This window comes from Podarcis gaigeae (genome assembly GCF_964106915.1).
Source record: "Podarcis gaigeae genome assembly, chromosome: 7".
Lineage (NCBI taxonomy): Eukaryota > Metazoa > Chordata > Lepidosauria > Squamata > Lacertidae > Podarcis > Podarcis gaigeae.
The window spans coordinates 22,205,727-22,226,986 of NC_139683.1; the positions used below are offsets into that span (position 1 = coordinate 22,205,727).

The 21,260-nt window shown below is 44.0% G+C and overlaps 1 protein-coding gene across 4 annotated transcripts in view; it reads right to left on the reverse strand.

The window, feature by feature from the left end:
* Positions 1-21,260, reverse strand: part of DCSTAMP (dendrocyte expressed seven transmembrane protein) — a 44,836-nt gene that overhangs the window by 15,262 nt on the left and 8,314 nt on the right. The window contains exons 4-6 of one of the 4 annotated variants that reach the window (XM_083749264.1): positions 18,876-18,986; positions 733-815; positions 201-284 (exon numbers count right to left, since the gene is read on the reverse strand). The exons of the other annotated variants lie outside the window; for them this stretch is intronic. The gene's annotated coding sequence lies outside the window, so the exon portion shown is untranslated. The remainder of the gene's footprint in view (positions 1-200; positions 285-732; positions 816-18,875; positions 18,987-21,260) is intronic. 4 annotated transcript variants of the gene reach the window in all.

Consider the following 21,260-nt stretch of genomic DNA (forward strand, 5'->3'; position numbering starts at 1 on the left):
GGCTAGCGGAGTGGAGTCTGTAACCTGAAGCGTCTGTAACCCGAGGAACCACTGTAAATATTTCTGATAAATGAATAGGGGGAAGAGAAACAGAACATTACTCAGCAAATGGTTTAGATTATCCGCAAGCTGGAAAATCTACTTAGTTACCACTAATTATTAATAGTTTTGAATAAGAGGAACATTGTGGTTGTTTTTACCATCATATATATTGGAATAACAGGGACTGCTTAGGAATTGCTAGAGAATTGAAGGGAGATGCAGTGGAATGACCTCTTCTGTTCCTAAAAGGAGGACCAGAATTTTTATGATAATTGCTTTATGGTGGAATGAATGCACATCCTCCTCCCACATCCTTCTGCTCCTCAGTGTGAGTCCCATGCCTTGAGAAACATTTCATTGTGTGAAAAAGAAGAAGTGCAACTGTTTTGTAACAGTTTGCAACGGCATTGCTTTGAAACTGGGTGTGAATGCAACTGAAAGAAAATTACTCTGTTTCTTTTGTTACATAGATACACTCCACATTTCCATCCAAAATGCCCACGGCAGCTAAACAACAATAACATGCAGAATAAAAAATAATCAAATCACCAACAAGTAAGCAATGTGACAATAAAAACAGATTAGAGCAGATAAAAATGACAGCTAGTTAAAATACAATTAAATGAGAAATGTGGGTTGAAATACAGCAGAGCAAAACAAAACAACCCAGCAGGCCAAGTGGATATTTACATTTTTTGAAGGGCTTTGCCTGTTTGCAGAAGACCATCAACAAGGGGGCCGGACAAGCCCCATCTGGTAGGAAAATCCAAAGTCTGAGGACACATTCAAGAGGTTGCTGCAATCAATATCAGTGAGTATAACTGTACGGTGCATACATTTCTAAACACATTTCCGTCTCATTCACAATTTTGGGTACCCACTTTTTAAAATTCTTAAGTGTAAACCTAAAAACACAGTAACTAAAATCCAGCATGGAGTTTGCCGTGCTTAAAGCCCTACTGATTTCAATCGTGCTTAAATGCACATACATGTGCCCTGGGTTGTGTGAAGGCACAATTCCACATGCAATATTCCTGTAGAGAAATGTGGGAAGAAGAATTTGCAGTGCAATGATTTCAATGGATCTCAAACAGGATAAGATCCCTGAAATGCCTCATCCATGATTGAATGTTCAACTGGGATGATCAAGTTCCCTACCTCATCTTACATGACCCTGGGAATAGGAGTGAAATATAAGTCAACAATAACTGAAAGTGCTTCCAAGGTTTGGGGAAATAAAGGGAAGACGCTAGAATCTTTGGTAATCTTTGGTAAATCACAGAACTAGTTTGTTGTCAATGAAAGTGAACTCCCAGGACAAACTGCAGCAGCCCCAGTCAGAGAAAGTTATTGGCACCTAAGACCAATTGAAAACAATGGAACTTACATTAGTCACGGCTGATTTGTCCTATTGATTTCAGCATGATCTAGGTGGAACTAATTTTCTCCCATTCCTTCTGCTTTCGTGGATTTCTGATCAGGTGTATACATGGAATAAGACTCCACACATGTGCTGGAACAATATATATGCCTTTTGAAGCTCTCAGGTATGGTGTTAAAGTGATGATTACTCTTTATCCTCCCTTCATCCGAGTACAGCTTCCGGGTCATGTGGCCAGCATGACTAAGTTGCTTCTGGTGAACCACAGCAGCGCACAGAAATGCCATTTACCTTCCCGCCAGAGCGGTATCTATTTATCTACTTGCACTTTTTGGCATGCTTTCAAACTGCTAGCTTGGCAGGAGCAGGGACTGAGCAACGGGAGCTCACCCCATCATGGGGATTCGAACCATCGACCTTCTGATCGGCAAGTCCTAGGCTCAGTGGTTTAGACCACAGCGCCACCCATTTAGATGCAAGCTGACCCCCAATACACAGCTCTTCGTTATTAAATATATTCTGCAATGAATAAATACATTCTGGGGGGAAATGTTATTTGCAATGAATAATACGACTAAGAAGAAAACTATCATACTGGAGTGTGATTTTCCTGGCAGCTGGCTCCTCCAGCAGGTGCTGATAACACTGGAGCAAGGGCCCATGCTGGTTCACCATTGGAGCAAGCCAAACACCCACAGTGTGGCTCTGCCCCTGCTATTTCAAGGGCATCTGCGAAACGGGATGCACAGCATGCATAACTCACACTAGTGTCTAGATTGTGCTGGATGCAAGAGTGTAATTGAATGTTGCATTAGAAGTGCCTCAGACATATATCAGTATGTCAATACAACCTGCATTCTTTTCCCTGCAAAAATCCTGCTACCTCATAAGAAACACTGCAAAGATAGCAAGTAAGAAGTACAGACTTAAGAGCTGCCCTTCATACATTCCAAAAAACAATAGTGAGGAAGGCAGGGAGTGGGGCATTTGGTGAGTCCCCCTCCCCCCCCAATACCAGCATCGACAACCAGCACCCTTAGGGAACTGTTGTGGTTCTCACCACCATGGAAGGCCCACCTGTACTGTCACAGCCCAACAGTTTGGTCTGAGAGCCACTAATTTTCAGGGGGTTGGACTAGATGATCCTCAGGGTCCCTTTCCAACTCTATGATTCTATGATTTCCCACAATTCCCAAGGTTTGGTCATTCAGCACAATTCCCCAGAGCAAATGCTATGTCAGAGGCATGGTGGGAAATTCAAATGGTGGATTGTTCACCAATTGAAGCACCGCCATTGTTGGTCACCAGGAAACACAGCAGAGACCCGCAATGTAGTAGAAGGTCCATCAGAGGACACCTCTGAGACAGATCATGAAGATACCCAGCAAAGTATTTCTTTTTGCAAAAACCTAAAAGGTCAGATGACAGCCTGAAATCTGTTTAGATTTTGGTAAACTGCAATAACTATTCTAAACATTCTAAACAGAGAGTGATTAAGCTTTCCCTCAGGTGAACAAAGAGATGAGGAATGATTGAAAGATGAACGTGAGGCAGTTTTTATGTGCATTTCAGAGTCTTGTATATATGTTCCCAAAGGTGAGTTGAATCATGCATTTTCCTGATAGCATAACAGCGTACTTCCTTCCCTGTAAGGATCTGAAGATGAAATATTATGGAGCAGAACATTTTTCTGTGGAAGTAATTTATGGATTTTAGTCCAAGTGTGTGGAGGATCAACCTCTGCTAATTTTTTGAGGCGCTCTCTTCAACTTTTCCTAGTTACATGTCATGCACACCCTGAAAGTATAACAACTTTTATTTATTTATTTTATTTATTATCAGCTTCAGCCAAACTGAACCAAGCCCACCCCACCCCATGCCTGTAGGCCCTGGGCACTCTCAGCCCAAGTTCAGGGGGACAGGTGGGTGTGAAGGACTCCCTGGTCCTGAATGGGGTAACTGTGCCCCTGAAGGACCAGGTGTGCAGCCCGGGAGTCATTTTAGACTTACAGATGTCCATGGAGGCACAGGTCAATTCTGTGTCCAGGGCAGTTGTATACTGGCTCCACATGGTATGCAGGCTGAGGCCCTAACTGCCCGCAGACTGTCTTGCTAGAGTGGTGTGTCTTCTAGTTATCTTCTGCTTGGACTACTGCAATGTGCTCCATGTGGGGCTACCTTTGAAGGTGACCCAGGAACTACAACTAATCCAGAATGTGGCAGCTAGACTGGTGATTGGGAGCGGCCGCCGAGAACACATAACACCAGTCTTGAAAGACCTACATTGGCTCCCAGTATGTTTCCGAGCACAATTCAGACTGTCTGTGCTGACCTTTAAAGCCCTAAATGGCCTTGGCCCAGTAGACCTGAAACAGCGTCTCCACCCCCATTGTTCAGCCCGGACACTGAGGTCCAGCTCCGAAGGCCTTCTGGTGGTTTCCTCACTGTGAGAAGTCAAGTTACAGGAAACCAGGCAGAGGGCCTTCTCGGTTGTGGCGCCCACCCTGTGGAACGCCCTCCCACCAGATGTCAAGGAAATAAACAACAATCTGACTTTCTGAAGGCAGTTGTGTTTACGGAAGTTTTTAATGTCTGATATTTTATTATATTTTTAATCTCCTGTTGGAAGCAGCCCAGAGTGGCTGGGGAAACCCAGCCCCAGATGGGCAGGGTATAAATGTTGTTGTTCCTAGTGTGGCCCATTTGGCTAGCGACTTGACAATTGGCATAGCGCAAAAAGTCACTTCTGACTAGGGATTATGGATGAATATTGTTCCCTTTGGACTACCAACTGCAAAAACTGAGGTAGCAATCTCAATATTCCAAGCAAACATAAGAACATTGAACCACAACACTAATGCAGTCATTCAAGGTGCCCATGCTAGCATTTAAAGCCCTCAACAATTTAGCCCCCAAAATCTGAGAGACCACCTCCTTACCTACAGACCCTCTCAAGTCTGCAGCAACCAGGTCTGTAGGAACACCATGACCACCACCAAGGAGACTGATTAGTATTTGGCATTGATTAGAATTTGTCACACTCAGCACAGACTCACTGAAATTAGTGGATTTAAGACTAGCAATTCTATCAATCTCAAGGGATCTACTCCAACTAGAACTCAGCTGCATACCATCTAACAGAAGCAGCAGCAACGGGACCTTTATGTACACGTTGTTTTATGAAGAGCAGCCCCCCCCCCAAAGAGGCTTACAACCTAGAACTGACCCAGGGAAAGAGGAAGATGGAAATGGAGGCATGGCTAGGCAGGGCATAATAATCCTTGTCAGGTCTTTCTTAGTACGTATGTCCTTGTTAGCCCCTAATAATGAGTTTATAAACAGTAACCTCGGTGAGTGTTGGAGGGCAGAGCTGGCATATAAAACTTGTTCAGGAGTGACCGCTACAAAAGGATTGGAGCTGCCAGCTCACTGCCTTGATTAACAACCCCCATAAATACCATTCTCCGCCGCCGCCCCAAACTTCACCTCTGCCTGCTGGTGCAGTGCAGCTCTGTGTGCACATCAAGGAAAGCCCGCAGTACCCACTGCATTTTTGACCTCTTTTCTTTACATTTGATTCTTTTTAATGCCATGCATAGCATAATTACAGTTTTGTCTCCAACACAAAAACCAAGCGTTCTGCCAAATATTCATTGATGCAGGTTGCAGAGAGCTCTCTCATATGCCCCCCGAGCAACCTGGCTTTGCTTTATGTAAGATTTTCAATTAATGCACAACTGAGGCAAGGAGACATTTCACTGGTGTTCGTTCTGTCTCAGGGAAGGTTTCGCCGGGTGGTCCATGGTGCATCAGGAGGAACGAACAACAGTTAACGCTGCCAAAGACTATTGCAGGCTGCAGCACATTGTCTTGAAACCAATTACATTTATTGTTCTTATCCGCATGAGTCTGTCTGAGCAAAGTCAGCTAATTGGTGACTGCCTTTTTCAGCATTCCGATTTCAGGGAGGAAAGAAAGCCCGAGGATCTGCTTTGGAGATATCAGTGCTCTGCATTTGGAAATGCAGTTTGAAGAGGAGAGGGGGAGGAGAAAGCGTTGGATGGGGTGGCGGTGGCAGTGAGTGTGTGTTATATTGCTTAATGTTTAACTTTTAAACTGAAACGAAGGCAAGAAAAATCAAGTTGTAGGGGGGAAAGCACTAGAAAAATGACTTGATTCTACCTTTTATATTGTATGTATTTACCTCAATGCTCAAATTACAATGTGCGCAAAGGTGGTCGTGTCCCCCTTAGCTACTTTTCTATGAAGGCTATTTGGGGGGGCTATGCTATGCCTAAAATTATATGGCTATGGGGAAATAAGGGGTGGGAACGGTGGGTTTCATTAAGGTCCTGCTATGTCTCCCTGCTCCAAAAAATCAAGCACTGATATACATTAACAAAAAGAAGAAAAGAGCCGTGAACAGTAAGCTCTTAAATTGCTATCCCCCCCCCCATCCCGCCTTTCTCCCAGCACAGGACCCAAAGCAGCTAACAACATAAACAAATACAACTAAGAGCAAATACAACTAAAAACATATCGATCAACTCAAATATTCTTTTTACAAAACAAGTTGCCCTATTAAAAACAGCACTGAATTTGAACACCAAAAACCATTTAAAAACACATTAAAGAAAAGGAAATGTGCAGCACTCGCCGCCCCCAGAAGACCCTGTCACTATAGCCAGAGTTAGTGGCCAAAAAGACCTGAGTTTTTTTTTGTTTTTAAAGTATTTGCCTATTGGCAAAAGGAAACATGGAAGGGAGTTACATGAACTGGGAATAGCTGCTGAAAATACTCCAGTGGAAAGGCCAGACCAGGTTTTCTACATACTGCAAGTGTGGCATTAGGTATGATTTTATTTTTTTAAAAGAAAATAGCCTCCTCAAAACTAAGGGGGAGAAGTGCTGTAAATGCAGACTGCCTCCCCCCTCTTTGCTACCCACAAATTCTGGCAGCAAAGAGCTGGCATTTAGGCTAAAAGGAAACCTAATTCCACTGTGATCCTTTAAGCTGCAAGGTGGATTGCCTATTTGCAGTTAAGGGATGGTGTAAAAGCCCAACGTGCCTGAAACAGTGGTGGGACTGAGAGAAAGGCGACCCCAGATATTCTTAAAGCCTAAGCAGGCTCAACCGGGAGATACAGTCCTTCAGAGAGCCCGGACCCAAGCTGTATAGGACTTTGTAGGCTATAACCAGCACTTTAAATTGTGCCTGGAAACGGGCTGGTAGCCAGTGGGGCTGTTGTTGTTAACAAGGGGTTTCTGTTCTATCTGTAAACGGCTCCAGTCAGCAACCTGGCCCCACTGAAATTCCCAGACACTTCCCAACGGCACATTACAGCAATCCAAACAGAATGTAACTAATGCATATATTGCCACGTCCAGATCAGACATGCCTAGGAATAGGCACAGCTAATGCACTAGTTTTAAATAGGCAAACACACATACAGTCATCTCCAAAACCTGGGCGTTTAGGCTCAGGGATGAATCTAGGAGTGCACCCAAGCTGTGAACCTGAGTTTTCAGGGGAGGAGTAACCCCATATGTTGTGGCTACTGGTCATTGATAACCTTATCCTCTGTGAATTTGTCTAATTCTCTGGGAGTGATTTTAACTATGTGATGTGTGAAAAAAGAGCATCCTTTTGGCTGTCCTGATTCTTCCAACGCTCAGCTTCACTGGATCCCCTCAAGTTCTAGTGCATAATTTTGTCTACCTCTCCTCCTATTTGTCTTTTCTCTAAACAAACAAAATCAGAGTGGAATTGCTCCATCCTGTTGGTTATTTTGGTTGTCCTTTTCTGAACCTGAAGGACTGTGTTTTATTCCAAAATGCACTGAGGTATAACAAAGAGTTTTGCATCAATGAGCACCGCAGCCCATTCTGTGCTTTGCTTTGCTCAGAACAAGCTCTAAACCATTTTGCAACAACAACAGAATCAGGACATTAAACGGTGCGGCCGTTAACATTCCTTCACACCTGAACTGAAGGAAATGGGGATTTCCTCCTTCTCCCAACCAGCATGCAAAAAATGAGAGTGGAAAGGGATTGCGTAGGTTAATGCTTTCTCACTGCCAAAGGTCAAGAGATGTCAAGGCTCATAACCCTCTGGAACACTGTAAGGCAGCCATCGCTAATCTGGTGCCCTGCTGAGCTTTTTGACTATAACTCCCACCAGTACCAGCCAGCACAATACACTTGGCCAGAGCTGGTGGGAGTCATTGCCCGCAACATCTGGAGGGCACCAAGTTGGCAAAGGCTGGTGTAAGGGATGCTTAAGCACTCCTCCCCGATTCTGTGGGTGCAGCAACTTGGGGATGGCAGGATATCTTGGACCAGCCCTACCACTAGCCTGCCCAGATCTGGCAACCATCCGAAGACAGCAATTCTCAGTTCATTAAGTTCTCAAGGTGCCTTAAAATAGCTTTCCCATTGATTTCATTGGAAGCAGGATCAATGTAAAAGGCATTAAAATTCTGAGTGGTCAGTGATTCATAACCCTGTCCGCATTCTGTATCGGTGGCTTGCATGGAATATGTAAAATCTACACGTTAGACAGAGCATTTCTATGCAATTATCCGAGTCCCCAGAGTACATCTGATGGATTATAAATTGCCAAGAAATACAGTTCCCTAGAAGCCAGTTTCACAGCGGTATCTGGGTTAATGCAAATTATTCCCCTTGCCACTAGTGGCTAAACTAATGCAGTGATGGTGTATCTCATTTCCTGAGCTAGAGTGGGAATAGAACACAATAAAGTCGTGCGCTAACATGAGCAAATAAAAAGAAGATGCCCTCTTTTCCATGCAGAATTAGAGGTGACAACTAGAAATTCTGGAACAACCCCAAATGCTTTTTAAAGGATTCAGGAGAAACAGATGCAAAGTGGATTGTAAAAACCATTGCTTTGGGTTAAAATTTTATGTCAGCTGAAAATTGTTAAGGAACCAATAATTCTTATTATTTAAGAGCCAGTGTGGTGTAGTGGTTAGAATGTTGGACTAGGGGCTCAAATCCCCACTCAGCCATGAAGCTCACTGGGTGACCTTAGTTCATTCACTGTCTTTGCATCTAACCCACCCCTCACAGGATTATTGTGAGGATAAAGGTGGGGACGCAGGTGGCGCTGTGGGTTAAAGCCTCAGCGCCTAGGACTTGCCGATCAAAAGGTCGGCGGTTCGAATCCCTGCGGCGGGGTGCGCTCCCGCTGCTCGGTCCCAGCGCCTGCCAACCTAGCAGTTCGAAAGCACCTCCGGGTGCAAGTAGATAAATAGGGACCGCTTACCAGCGGGAAGGTAAACGGCGTTTCCGTGTGCGGCTCTGGCTCGCCAGATGCAGCTTTGTCACGCTGGCCACGTGACCCGGAAGTGTCTCCGGACAGCGCTGGCCCCTGGCCTCTTGAGTGAGATGGGCGCACAACCCCAGAGTCTGTCAAGACTGGCCCGTACGGGCAGGGGTACCTTTACCTTTTTTAAAGGTGGGGAGCAGAGAACTATGTATTCCACTTTGATGGGATATAAATGCAAAATAAACAAGATCCTCCCATTTATTTCCTGGTGCCAGGACTGAACCATCCCTTCTTTGCTATATTTATTCTCACCAAAGTACTTCTTTATTTTACAAATATATAAACCACTTCACAGCCTGAAGCCATCAAAATGTATACAAGGTAAATATGAAATAAAACACAAAAGCTCCACAAAGGGTCGCATCCAGTGCTATCTCCTCTCCCCCTCAAAAAAATCTGTTCCAGATGGAGCCCCCAATTGTCTAGAGCAGATTTTGAGGGTGCAGAAGAGGCTGTGGGGAGACGTAGGGAAAGTACCATTGCATGAACGGAAGTCTGTTGTGTGCGTGAAGCAGCAGCACTGGATAAAACCCAGTAAAACCAACTCTACAAACTCTAAAACAATCAAATAATTTCTACAAAGTATAAAAGCAATAAAACCATTTTTATTTTGCAGGTGTACAAAATGACTGGGTCATACCTCAGGAAAAGCCCCCTTAAACAAGCATCTTCAGTAGGCACTGAAGATCATGATGCTAGGTACCTGTCTTAATTTCAGCTGCTTATTCCAGTGGGCTAGTGCTACAGCACTAAAAGCCCAGTTTTATAAGCTAAGCACACACCCTGGAGCATATGGTACTCTCAGCAGTGCCCCATTTGAGGAGAGCAGTTGCTGGGCTGGGATATAAAGGGCAAGGCAGTCACTTAGGCAACCTGGGGCCAAGTTGTTTGTGTGTTGTCTATCATTAGTCCCATTTTCAAAATCTGAATGCATAGCATTGGGAAACAGTGGAAAGGCCAGACTAGGTTTTCTACATACAGCAAGTGTGGCATTGGTATGAAAAAAAATTAATAAAGAAAATAGCCTCCTCAAAACTAAGGGGGAAAGGGGTTTAAATGCAGACTGCCTCCCCCCCCCCTTTGCTACCCACAAATTCTGGCAGCAAAGAGCTGGCATTTAGGCTAAAAGGAAACCTAATTCCACTGTGATCCTTTAAGCTGCAAGGCGGATTGCATCTTTGCAGTTTAGGGATGGTGTAAAAGTAAGGGAATTGTGTTGGCGTCACTGCCAAGCATCACTGTCTCCCATGGATCATTGCCATTCAGGTTCTCATTCCTGCTCACTCCATGGTGTCACTGGGCAAGTGGGATTGCTGCTAGGCAGCAGCCAGATCCCAAGCAAGGAAAGGATTATCATCATCTGATCTGCACCCTAAAATATGCTTTCTCCAAGTCCTCTTTCCCTGTGGAATTGGACCTAGGGTAAGCGGGATGTGCATACAAATAGACATCCCAGTACATCCCAGTATAAAACACAGGAAGCTGCTTTATACCAGGTCAGATCACTTAGTTCATTATTGTCAACACTGACAGCAGCACAATACATTGAGCACAAATACGCCCAGAGAGACTGTGCACACTAGGGTGTGCATCTGTGTGGGTGCCCTTGAATTTTTTTAAAAAATATGCAAGGAGTACTGTACTTCTAACTTCTGTAAATTGAGTAAAGAGTACATGAGTTAGGATGTGTGGATCCGGAACTGGCCCCCACAGTCAGTTACAGACTCACTGTTAGGACCATGTGCATAGAAGACAATCTTACTGGGCTACGAGTGATCGCCAAAGAAGAAAGAAAACATGAGTTAGCAAAAATCGTATTTTGGAACAGATCTTGTTACAAACCAACTCCAGTATAGGAAATTAAGATTAAAATACTTGGAGTATGGGTTATTGCACATGCAAAGAAAGATAATCAATTTGACTGAAAGCTCAGGGAAGGTTTTTTCTTCACTAATCCAAGTTTGAATGGGTCTTCTATTAGTTAAGTAGCTGAGATATAAATCTCCTTATGAGACTTTTCGTAAATAGCGCTCAGCACCTGCCCACCAATGTCCTAGCTTTCATATGTATCGACCAGCATTTCCATCAGTGCTTATGTAATCTCTGATGGAAAGAAGAAAACAGAATGGGTGGTTTTGATGAATGCACTTAATAGAGTTTCGACAGAGTAAAACCTGAGAAATAAATTGAATAAGTGAAGATGGGAATCCAATTCAACCCTATTAGTTCTCCTCAGAAACCCCAAATACAGAATCACAGAGCTGGACGGTACCTAAATTCTGACTTAAGAAGGGAAATGTTATCAAATACTTTGGATATTCACTGGATAAGGTGGACTGGGGGACACTAAACACTCATAGGTGTGCTAAAACATTCCTCGGCTGTGTGATAGATATACCTCTTAAGATATAGACTCATTCCCTGCAACACAACCTTGCCTTCAGATGCCATCAGGCCAAACCTACCACACGAATTCAAGTACAAATACTTCTGTGTAAACTTCTGTGGAGTCTGGAAGCACCCACTGTGTCACAAAACAAGACATTAAGATTCTGGCACTGCGCTACAATGCTGCTGACATCAGATAATGACCAGTAATATGGTTTGAATAAGGGTGCATGTGTGGAACTGGAACACAGTGTTTTCATTTGATTGTGTGAACAAAGTAAGCAAAGCTAAGGCATGGCAGTGATATGTATGTCAAGCTATGTTTAATTATAATGGAAAGGCCAGTGGAGACGGAAGCAGTGCATACAGTTTAGTTATTTCATTCTATGCAAGCAATTGCTGTGCACTTACTGTCCTATTGACAAAATATTTCTTTCCTTACGCTAGTGATCCTGTTAGTATCAGGGAGCAGACAGTTTATTAGTAATTTCTCAGCTTTCTTGACATGTCCTGCCGAAAGCTATTAACATGTGTGTGTATCATTTTGTGGTTTGCAAGTGCTTATTCCTGCATTTTACAAAAGCTTGGTTACTTTGCTCAGTAACCGGACTGGCATAATGGAAGGTATACAAAACCATGGCCATATTTAATACCCAGAGCAAACATATGCAGTCTTCGGGAAGTAGCCAACATCTTACTTGTAAATTTAACAAATTAATTACATTAGTCTCAGGTAGGTACCAGTAAATTCAATGTGTGGCATTAAAGTGTTACTTTAGTTAAAAAACAAAACAAAACCAGAAGCTTTTCTGTTAGAGATAGTGAATATAAAGATTCCAAAGGACCTTAAAAATTTGTTCATGTATGGTGTTTGCCCAGAGGTGGAAAGAACATGCTGTACCAACTGAGGAAGAGTGGATGATTAAATTGATGGATTATGCTGAAATGGCAAAACCGACAGCTGTAATAAGAAACCAAGAAGGGGGGGGGGGGATAATTAAAGAGTGGGGAAAATTTGTAGAATATTTGAAAAAAAACTCTGGCAAACAAGCTTATTGGGACTTATTGGCCTACAACTGAATTGCCATGAAGGATAAGACCCTCAGCTAAGGCAGCCATGTGCTACTACTACAGCAATCAAGGCTGGACCATGACATTTTGCTGCTTGAGGCAAATAAAAGATGGCACCTCCTTTGCATTCTAGCACAAGCAGACCGGCAATTAAGAACAAAAGAAGAGTCTGCTGCATCAGGCCACTGGCCCATCTAGTCCAGCATCCTGCTCTCATAGTGGCCAATCAGATGCTCCTAAGGACAGCAGGCTAGGTTCAGGGCAGGTTGCTCAGCACCTGCTGCCTGAGGCTCCTGCCTCACACTTCCTGATGGTAGGGCCGGCCCTGACAGGAATGAACTCCACAACTCATCCTGGACTCATCCTGTACCAGCCCACAAACTGTTTCCATGAATATTACCAAACTCTACACATTGTGGAGCTAAAGCAGTGTCTGGAAATGCCCAAGTGAATAACCAAGCAGAAAACCAAGGCTAAAGACAACTTCCTGTTTCCAGAAGGTTATTGCTAGTGATTTGGAACAATCACACCAAGAGTTCTGCTTTCCTAGCTCTGCAAATGTGATGTATCATAAAAAAGGAAGTGCATTTAAGGGACTGTGGTATTGTTAATGCTCACATGGGATACAGATGATCTTTCATAATAGCAGCTATTACTCTCTCCCCCACCACTCTCAAAAAAGCAGACTTTAAAGGCTGCACTTATGGACAAATTGCAGGTGGGGGCCAGGATCCAATGGGTATGAACACATGGAGGAGGAGGAGGAGAAAAAAACAAAGTTTCATTTGTTTGTTACAGCAGCTTCCACTGCCAAAGAGATTCCACTGTCAGGATTCAGTTAAAATACATTGCTAGCCTCTTCAACAGCAGATTGCTGCAGAGAAAACAGCTAGCAAAGTTCCATTGCCCAAGCAGTTCAGTCTCTCACATTAGACAGTTAGGATTCATGAACAGTTGTAACTTATAGGTAGGTTTGTACTGTTATATACTATCATCTCAACTTGGACTGGTCATGTTGTTCGAATGCCTGATTATCATCTTCCAAAGTAGCTACTCTATTCCAAACTTAAAAATGGAAAGTGTAATGCTGGTGGTCAACAAAAGAGGTTTAAAGACTCTCTCAAGGAAACTCTTAAAAAATGTAGTATAAACACTGAAAATTGATTGGGAAACACTGGCCTGCAAGTTCTGCAGTTGGAGAACAGGCTTTACCAAAGGCATCATGGACTTTGAATATGCTCAAACTCAGGATGCAAGGGAGAAATGTGCTAAGAGGAAGACACATTTGGCAAACCCACACCGTGATCAACTCCCTCCCGGAAACCTATGCCCCCACTGTGGAAGGATGTGTGGATCCAGAATTGGCCTCCACAGTCACCTACTGTTAAGACCGTGTTCATGGAAGACAATCTTACTCGGCTACGATTGATTGCCAAAGAAGAAGAAAGATGGCTTACGGGGAGATGTATGTAACTGGCTCCACAACCATTTTGAATCTCACACTGTGCACAAAGGAAGATAGGATACTGCCTTATAACAAGTCAGACCATTGGCTGATCTAACTTAGTTTTGTCTACACTGACAGTGACTCCCCAGGGTTTTCAACAGGAGTCTCTCTCAGCCCTACCTGGAGATATTGGGTATTGAACTTGCACCCTTCTTCATGCAAGACAGGTGCTCCACCACTGAGCTATGGCCTTCCCCCCGGCTCTGGATGGTGGATCTTGGCTTTACACAGTCCCAAAGTTTGCTTCCACCTGGGCAGAAGTAAAATATTTGTGGAAGAAGCGAGTTCTAAGGAACTGGAAGAATATGAGTCAGAATGGATGGCGCCACAGTATATAATATAAATAATGTAAATAATGAAGAAGACTATGTCCAATCTAAAGTCTCTAGTCAATACCCAAGTCGTCTGAAATTTTAGTTGTTTTTTAATTAACAAAAAAAAAAAATCGAAGTAATGCCAGCAATCAGATTGGTTGCTAGTATTGAAATGGATAGCTAAATGCTCTGCTCAGGCCCTCATCCCAACCATTACCTGTCATTAGTATAGCTACTTGGCTGGCTTGCACTGAAATATTGTTTCCAGCAAAGCACTGTCTGGAACATCCAAGGTTGCTGGACACTTTGCATTTTCCAGTATTTGTGCTGCAATGTCAGTCCTGGAAGGACTTTCCTGGCGTGCTGCGAAGATTCCTCAATTAGCTGAATAGCCAACCTCTGCTAACCTCCAATTGATGAGCACAATCTTGCTCCTGTTTAAGTCAACAGCCAATGTTCCGTTTAATAAATTAAAATGCTTGCAATAAGTCCTGATTGTTGTTGCTTGCCAACCACTCTAACCACTGTTGCCTACCCTTTGGGTTATTTTATTTTTTTAAAGGAAAGCCAGTATCCACTCATTACAGTGCTTCCTTTTTTAAAATAGCAGGAACAAATATCTTAAAATACCCTCCATGCCTCTGTATAAGAACAGTCATATTCCTTAAATTCACCACCTATCTAAGCTATAGAGCAGTGCCATAATAACAAAATAATAATAATAATAATAATAATAATAATAATTTATTATTTATTTATTATTTATTATTTATACCCCGCCCATCTGGCTGAGTTTCCCCAGCCACTCTGGGCGGCTCCCAATCAAGTGTTAAAAACAGTACAGAGTTAAATATTAAAAACTTCCCTGAACAGGGCTGCCTTCAGATGTCTTTTAAAGATAGGATAGCTACTTATTTCCTTCACATCTGAAGGGAGGGCGTTCCACAGGGTGGGCACCACTACTTAAAAGGCCCTCTGTCTGGTTCCCTGTAACCTCACTTCTCACAATGAGAGAACTGCCAGAAGGCCCTTGACGCTGGATCTCATAAGGAGAGCCCTGCTGGATCAGGCCACAGGCCCATCTAAGTCCTGTTTTCACAGTAGCCAACCAGATCTCTAAAGGAAGTTGGCAGGCAGGAACCATGTCCAACAGTGCTCCCCGCACTTGTGATTCACACCAATTGACACTCAGAGGTGTACAATCTCAGCAGCAGAGGTATAACATAGCCATCGTGGCTAGTTCATTATGGGTCACAGAATGTGGATTCTGGCCATTCCCTGGAGCCAGGATACCAAACCATATTGTGGCCAGATCACACGTTTACTTATTTCACTTATATCCCGCCATTTTGTTTGACATGCAGGCAGTTCTTTACCATTATGGGGTGGGAGCTCATAACTAATAAATGTTAACGTGTGAACCAGATACAGCCTGTAGCAATTCCCAGAAACCACTGTTTTCAAGCCTCTGCAATCACAGGGATTACTGCTAGCCTTATCAGTGACAGCCCGTGTCATGCAATACAGCTGCCCACTTGACCATATTAGAAAAGTGAAGGGCTGAGCCAACTGATGCAAGAAAGCAATTAGTGGAAAAATTCATTTTGATCCTCCCCCAGGTGTTCCTGCATCCTTTCTCAGATATCTTACTATAGATTTCTTAGATATCTACAGATATCTTACAACAAATTTATCATTTGTTGCAAAGAGGGGCGTGGGGCCAAATCTAGCCATGCTTCAGACCCTCAAAATATAATTTAAAAAAATCAATGGGACAAGCCATTTAGATACATTATTTATATACTGCTTTTGGGCTCCATGTGGGCCCCTCCTCCAAAGGCATCATAAGCATAAATGAAACTATTTTTAAAAAGTTGGTTTTAAAAGAACTTATTCAAAACTTGTTCTGAGCATCTGGAAAAGACTGGACTAAACATACTTGCTGTGAGTAGGGTTGTGTCTGCCCAGAACCTGCTTTTTTTAAAATAAATTTTATTAATTTTCATCCAGTTATACATTTTAGCCCGAATACAACAAATTATGCCTGTTTTGAACTTCCATCAGCGTCTCTAATAGTCATCCATTTTTATATCTTTAATACGCAGTCCCTTTTTTCATATTGCCATTATTCCTCCTTACTCCCATTATTTTTAATAAACAATAATTATTTGTTTTTTTTACAGTGCCTCTTGAAATCCCACTAACGTTGTGTTTATACCACATATGTTTTTCAGATAATCCACCAATTTTCCCCAGTCCTCGATGAACTTTTGGTCTTTAGTGTATCTAATTTTCCCAGTTAATTTATCCAGTTCCGCATAGTCTGTCAATTTTAGTCTCCATTCTTCTATCATCAGTATCTCCTCTTGTTTCCACTTCTGGGCCAACAGGATTCTGGCTGCCGTTACAGCATATTGGAAAAGTTTTAAGTCCTTTCTTTCTTCTTATGTCCTTTCCTACCATCTCTAAAAGAAAAGCTTCTGGTTTTTTCACAAAGGTATATCTTAACATTTTTTTCATCTCATTGTATATCATTTCCCATAAACTTTTTACTTTTTTACACTCCCACCACTGATGAAAGAACGTCCCTTCTTTATCTTTGCATTTCCAACATTTGTTATCCACCTTATACATCTTTGCTAGTTTTACAGGAGTCATATACCATCTATAAAACATTTTCATTACATTCTCTTTCAGCGACGTACATGCCGTAAATTTTATATTCTCTTTCCACAATTTTTCCCATTCCTCAAATTGAATATTATACCCAAAATCCTTTGCCCACTGTATCATTACCGATTTAACCTCTTCATCCTTAGTATGCCCAGAACCTGCTTACTGCCACCTCTGGCTCTCCCTTCCCCTTCCAGTGACACACCAACAGGGGTGAGAGTACTCATGGCCACCTCTCTTTTTGTCCTTTACCTGCAAAGGTAAGTTCCTATGGTTTTGGTGGAGGTAGAGGCAAGGCAGAGTGGGTGATTCTCAGCAAGCTTTCCCGGCTTCGTAAGGGTTCATTTGGAACACACACAAAGCATTGACCTTTTTCAGGGCGGGAAAATGCAAACATGCCTATTAAAACAGTAGCATTATAAAACAAAGCTCTGGGGAATCAGCCTGCATGAAAAGCGCATCTGTTTCAAAAAAATAAAATCTGAAAGCAGGGATAGAAGGGCCTGCACAAACCTTCTGAAAGAGAGCTTTCCACGGCTTGACATTGTGAAGCCACAGCTTGCTATCCATTTGGGGCTTGTGCAGAGCAGCTATGCAGTGAATCGTGACCAGAAAATCCTGGACCCACAGGAGGTGGTGTGGCCACCAACCTAGATGGCTTTAAAAGAGGGTTAGACAAATTCACGGAGGAGAGGGCAATCAATGGCTATGGACCATTATGGCGATGCTCTGAGTCAACATTTGGAGGCAGCAATGCTTCTGAAAACCAGTTCCTGGAAGCCATGCTCTTGTGCTCGAATCCTGCTTGCATGTTTCCCATAGGCATCTGGTTGGCGACTGTGTGAACGGGATGCTGGACTAGACATGCCATTGGTCTTGTGATGGCCTGGGACTCGGGCTCGGACTCAGAACTAGAGGAGTCTCAGTCTGCATTGGATCCTTTGCCTCAGGCATCATCTGAACTATGTCTGGGGCCTGATCCGGAGGAGTCCCAGTCTGCACAGGTTCCCCTGCAACACCAGCTGGGCCAAGTCAGGGGCCTGAGCCTGCTTTGGCTCCAGATGCAGAGATTACCTCGTTGCGTCAGCTGGGCCATCACTTACAGCTGCTCCACTACCGGTTTGGTCAGGGGAGGCTGAGGTGGCCTCTGGGTCTAGTAACCCACCAATGTCTCCCAAGCTGCAGAGACTAAGGTCTGAGAGAGGGAGAGACCTGAGTACTCACAGGAGGAGTGCTCGCCTTCGGGCGAAACAGGGAGGTGAGTCACTGGGGGATCAGGACCGGCCGCTACCCCGACAAAGATAAAAGGCTGTCGGACCCTGCCCCAGCTTGTGGGAGCAACATTGCTGTATGCTAGATCCTGCCTGAGATCCTGTACCTGTCCTTGCCTGGTTTACTGCCTCGTGTTCTGCCTTGGCCCTGTCGGACTGCCTCCTAGTGGTACCTTTGGATTTTGGACCAGTCCTGGACCACGTTTCGCGGGTTACCCCCGGGGCCAGCACAGGTCTGATCCATTAGGCTCTTCTCATGTTCTTTTCTCAACCAGCAATCTCAGGGTTGCCAGGGACAGTGTCTTTCACTCATCAGTCGTCCCCATAAATAGTTGCTTATGTGCTTACTGTGCTCAATTTTAGGTTTGGGCTTCAGGGCATAAAGCCTTGAATGGTCTAGGACCCAAATACTTGATGAGCTGCCTCCCCCAATATGCTACAACCTGGCCTTTAAGATCCGTGGTGGGGGCTGCTGGTGGTGAAGGGAGATTTCACCCAGGCAGTGACACAGAGCAGGGCTTTCTCTGAAATAAGAACCCCACTGTGGAATGCTCTCCCATTGAAGGTACACTTTATCCCCTGTTCTCTTTCTGTTGCCATCTGAAGGGCTTAAGATGAAATTTATGTAGTACTGTATACCATACACGATATACAGAGTGTGTTGAGATTATGTCTGCTGCATGATGTACTTTATGATATTTTAAGCGTGCGTGGTATTTATTCTTACTTTATGTATTTCTGTGTATTATCCTGCAATTGTCAGGGTGGTCTAGAAATAAAATGAGGGTAATAATAATAATAATAATAATAATAATAATAGCTGTTTATTAAATGTTCTATACACATTTAGTCATGCTCGTAATCACTGAATACCTACAAGTGTTGACTGATCTCAGGTGTTGACAGAAACCCAAGCATGCACCATCTTTCAGGAATTGCAGCCAGACATGCTTGTAATTTCTTTGTGCCAAAGTGAGTGTTCCACAGCCTGTTTTCAGAGCAAATGCTAGAGTTAATTAAGGTCAAGTAACTGCCTGGGAAGCAGAACAGAATGTGTTTGCCAGTCTGCACAGTGCTGAATGCTGATTCATACCACGGGAACATTTTTACAATTGTTTTGCAGCTAAATATTAAGATGCCACTACATTCTCCCCAAGTTTTTAATTTTTGCGACATGCATAATCGTGCACATTCAGAAGGCAGCCTAAACTGCTAGAGCAGTGTTTCCCAACCTTGGGCCTCCAGCTGTTTTTGAACTACAATTCCCATCATCCCTGATCCCTGGTCTTGCTAGCTAGGGATGATGGGAGTTGTAGTCCAAAAACAGCTGGAGGCCCAAGGTTGGGAAACACTGCGCTAGAGCAGCCTTTCTCAACCTGTGAGTCCCCAGATGTTGTTGAACTACAACTCCCGTCACCCCTAGCTAGCAAAGCCAGAGCTCAGGGATGATAGGAGTTGTAGTCCAACATCATCTGGGGACCCACAGGTTGAGAACTGCTGCACTAGAGAATCAGCATGAGGTGGATGGCATGTTAGGCTGCCACAGCTGTCATTGTGTCTATGTAATATATGTTCTAGCACAGCATTCTTCAGCCTGGTGCCCTGCATATGGGTTGGACTCAATCCCCCATCAATTCCTGCCTGCGGGGCCAATAGGTGATGGGATTTGTAGTCCAAAACATATGGAGAGCAGGAGGTTGGAGATGGATGTTCTGGTAAAGGCTTTCCATGCAGTGCAAACCATCTAAAATCTTTCACTGCAGCTGGAAAATTATATCCTAAATGAGTCTGGGTGAAAGCATAGGTCAGACTATGGTGGCTGGAGTTGATGCAATTACAACCTCAGACATTTAGAGGGTGTGACCCCAGGCAAGGCTGGCATAGATGATACTCTAAAACAGTGTTCCACAGACAGTGGTTTTTAAGTTGTATGATACAACTAGCATTGCCCTGTTTAATAACAATGATACAGAAGAACTAAGCACACACTTTTCTTTAACCCATCTCTGAACTAAGCATACACTCTAAGAGCAGGACCACCAGATGTAAGCCGCAGCTCAGTGACAGAGCTTTTGTATGCAGAAGGTCTTAGTCAGGTGCAATCCCTGCCATCTCCATGCAGGGCTGGAAGCGGCTCACTGTCTGAAACCCTGAAAAGCCATCACCAGTCAGTGCAGATAACTCTAGCAAGATGGACCAGTGGTATGGCTTGGTATAAGGTAGCTTCCTCTGCTCCTAAGCAACCTGGCTAATTAAACCCGTGCTAGCAGCGAGGCTTTCAAGATTGGTGAGAGTGGAGCAGCTGCATGAGCACAAGTCACTGGCTGGGATTGGGAGAGGCAGAAGGGCAGGGATATAAGGAAGAGCAATATGTAGTCCAAGCAATGAGACAGGTGAATCGTTTCGGCAGCTGTGTGCATGTACATCTACAGGAAATTTTTGGAGGTGGGGCAAGGGTACAAACATTGAAAGGAGAGAGCAGGCTAGTTTCGCACCAAAAAAAAAATTAGAATAGTGCCTGTACTATTTTGCTTCATATCTCAGGCTCTACAAATACCACAAACTTACTCTTTTTTTGATAATGAAAATTGGGAATGTGGGGGATTATGGTTCATCCAGGGCAGGAGGATTGGCCCTCTGGCCCTGCTCCCTGTGGTGACCCATGTGTGTGTGTACGTACGTATGTAGACACTGCAAAGTGTTCTGAGTTCAGATGAAGATTTGAGGGCAATACATCCTTCTAGGAAGCAGCAGACATGTGAAGTGTTAAAGCCCGTGATTATCTCAAAGGGCTTTAAGGCACCTGGAAAAGGCAGCCTGGGCTTCTTCGCAAAGCCCTGCACAGCTGAGCATCCCGACTGCATCTGCTGCTCTCCCCCCCTTCCTTTTTTAATGGTGTGCTACATTCGGAGCAATACATAAGCAGAGCCGAAACCTCCGCAGCACACAGCAGCAGCTCCTCCGCATGTGCCTGGGAGTGTGACTGCTGCAAACTGACACAGAGACAGTCAGATAGCGCTGCACGTGTTAAAAGAAGAGGCCGGCTGTGGGATTTGGAAGCATTGTTGTTAGATAACAGCATTGAAGGCAAGCAAGCAAGCAAGCATTGCCAGGGTGTTGTTTTCGCTTTGCAGTGCGTCAGGATTGGCAATAATATCAATTACTCCCCCGGTGCAAAACACGAGCCTCTCCAAGGATAAGGGGGAGAGCCTAGCTCCATCATCGCAGGCAGAGCAAGCAGAGCCCTGAAAAGCAGCTGCTC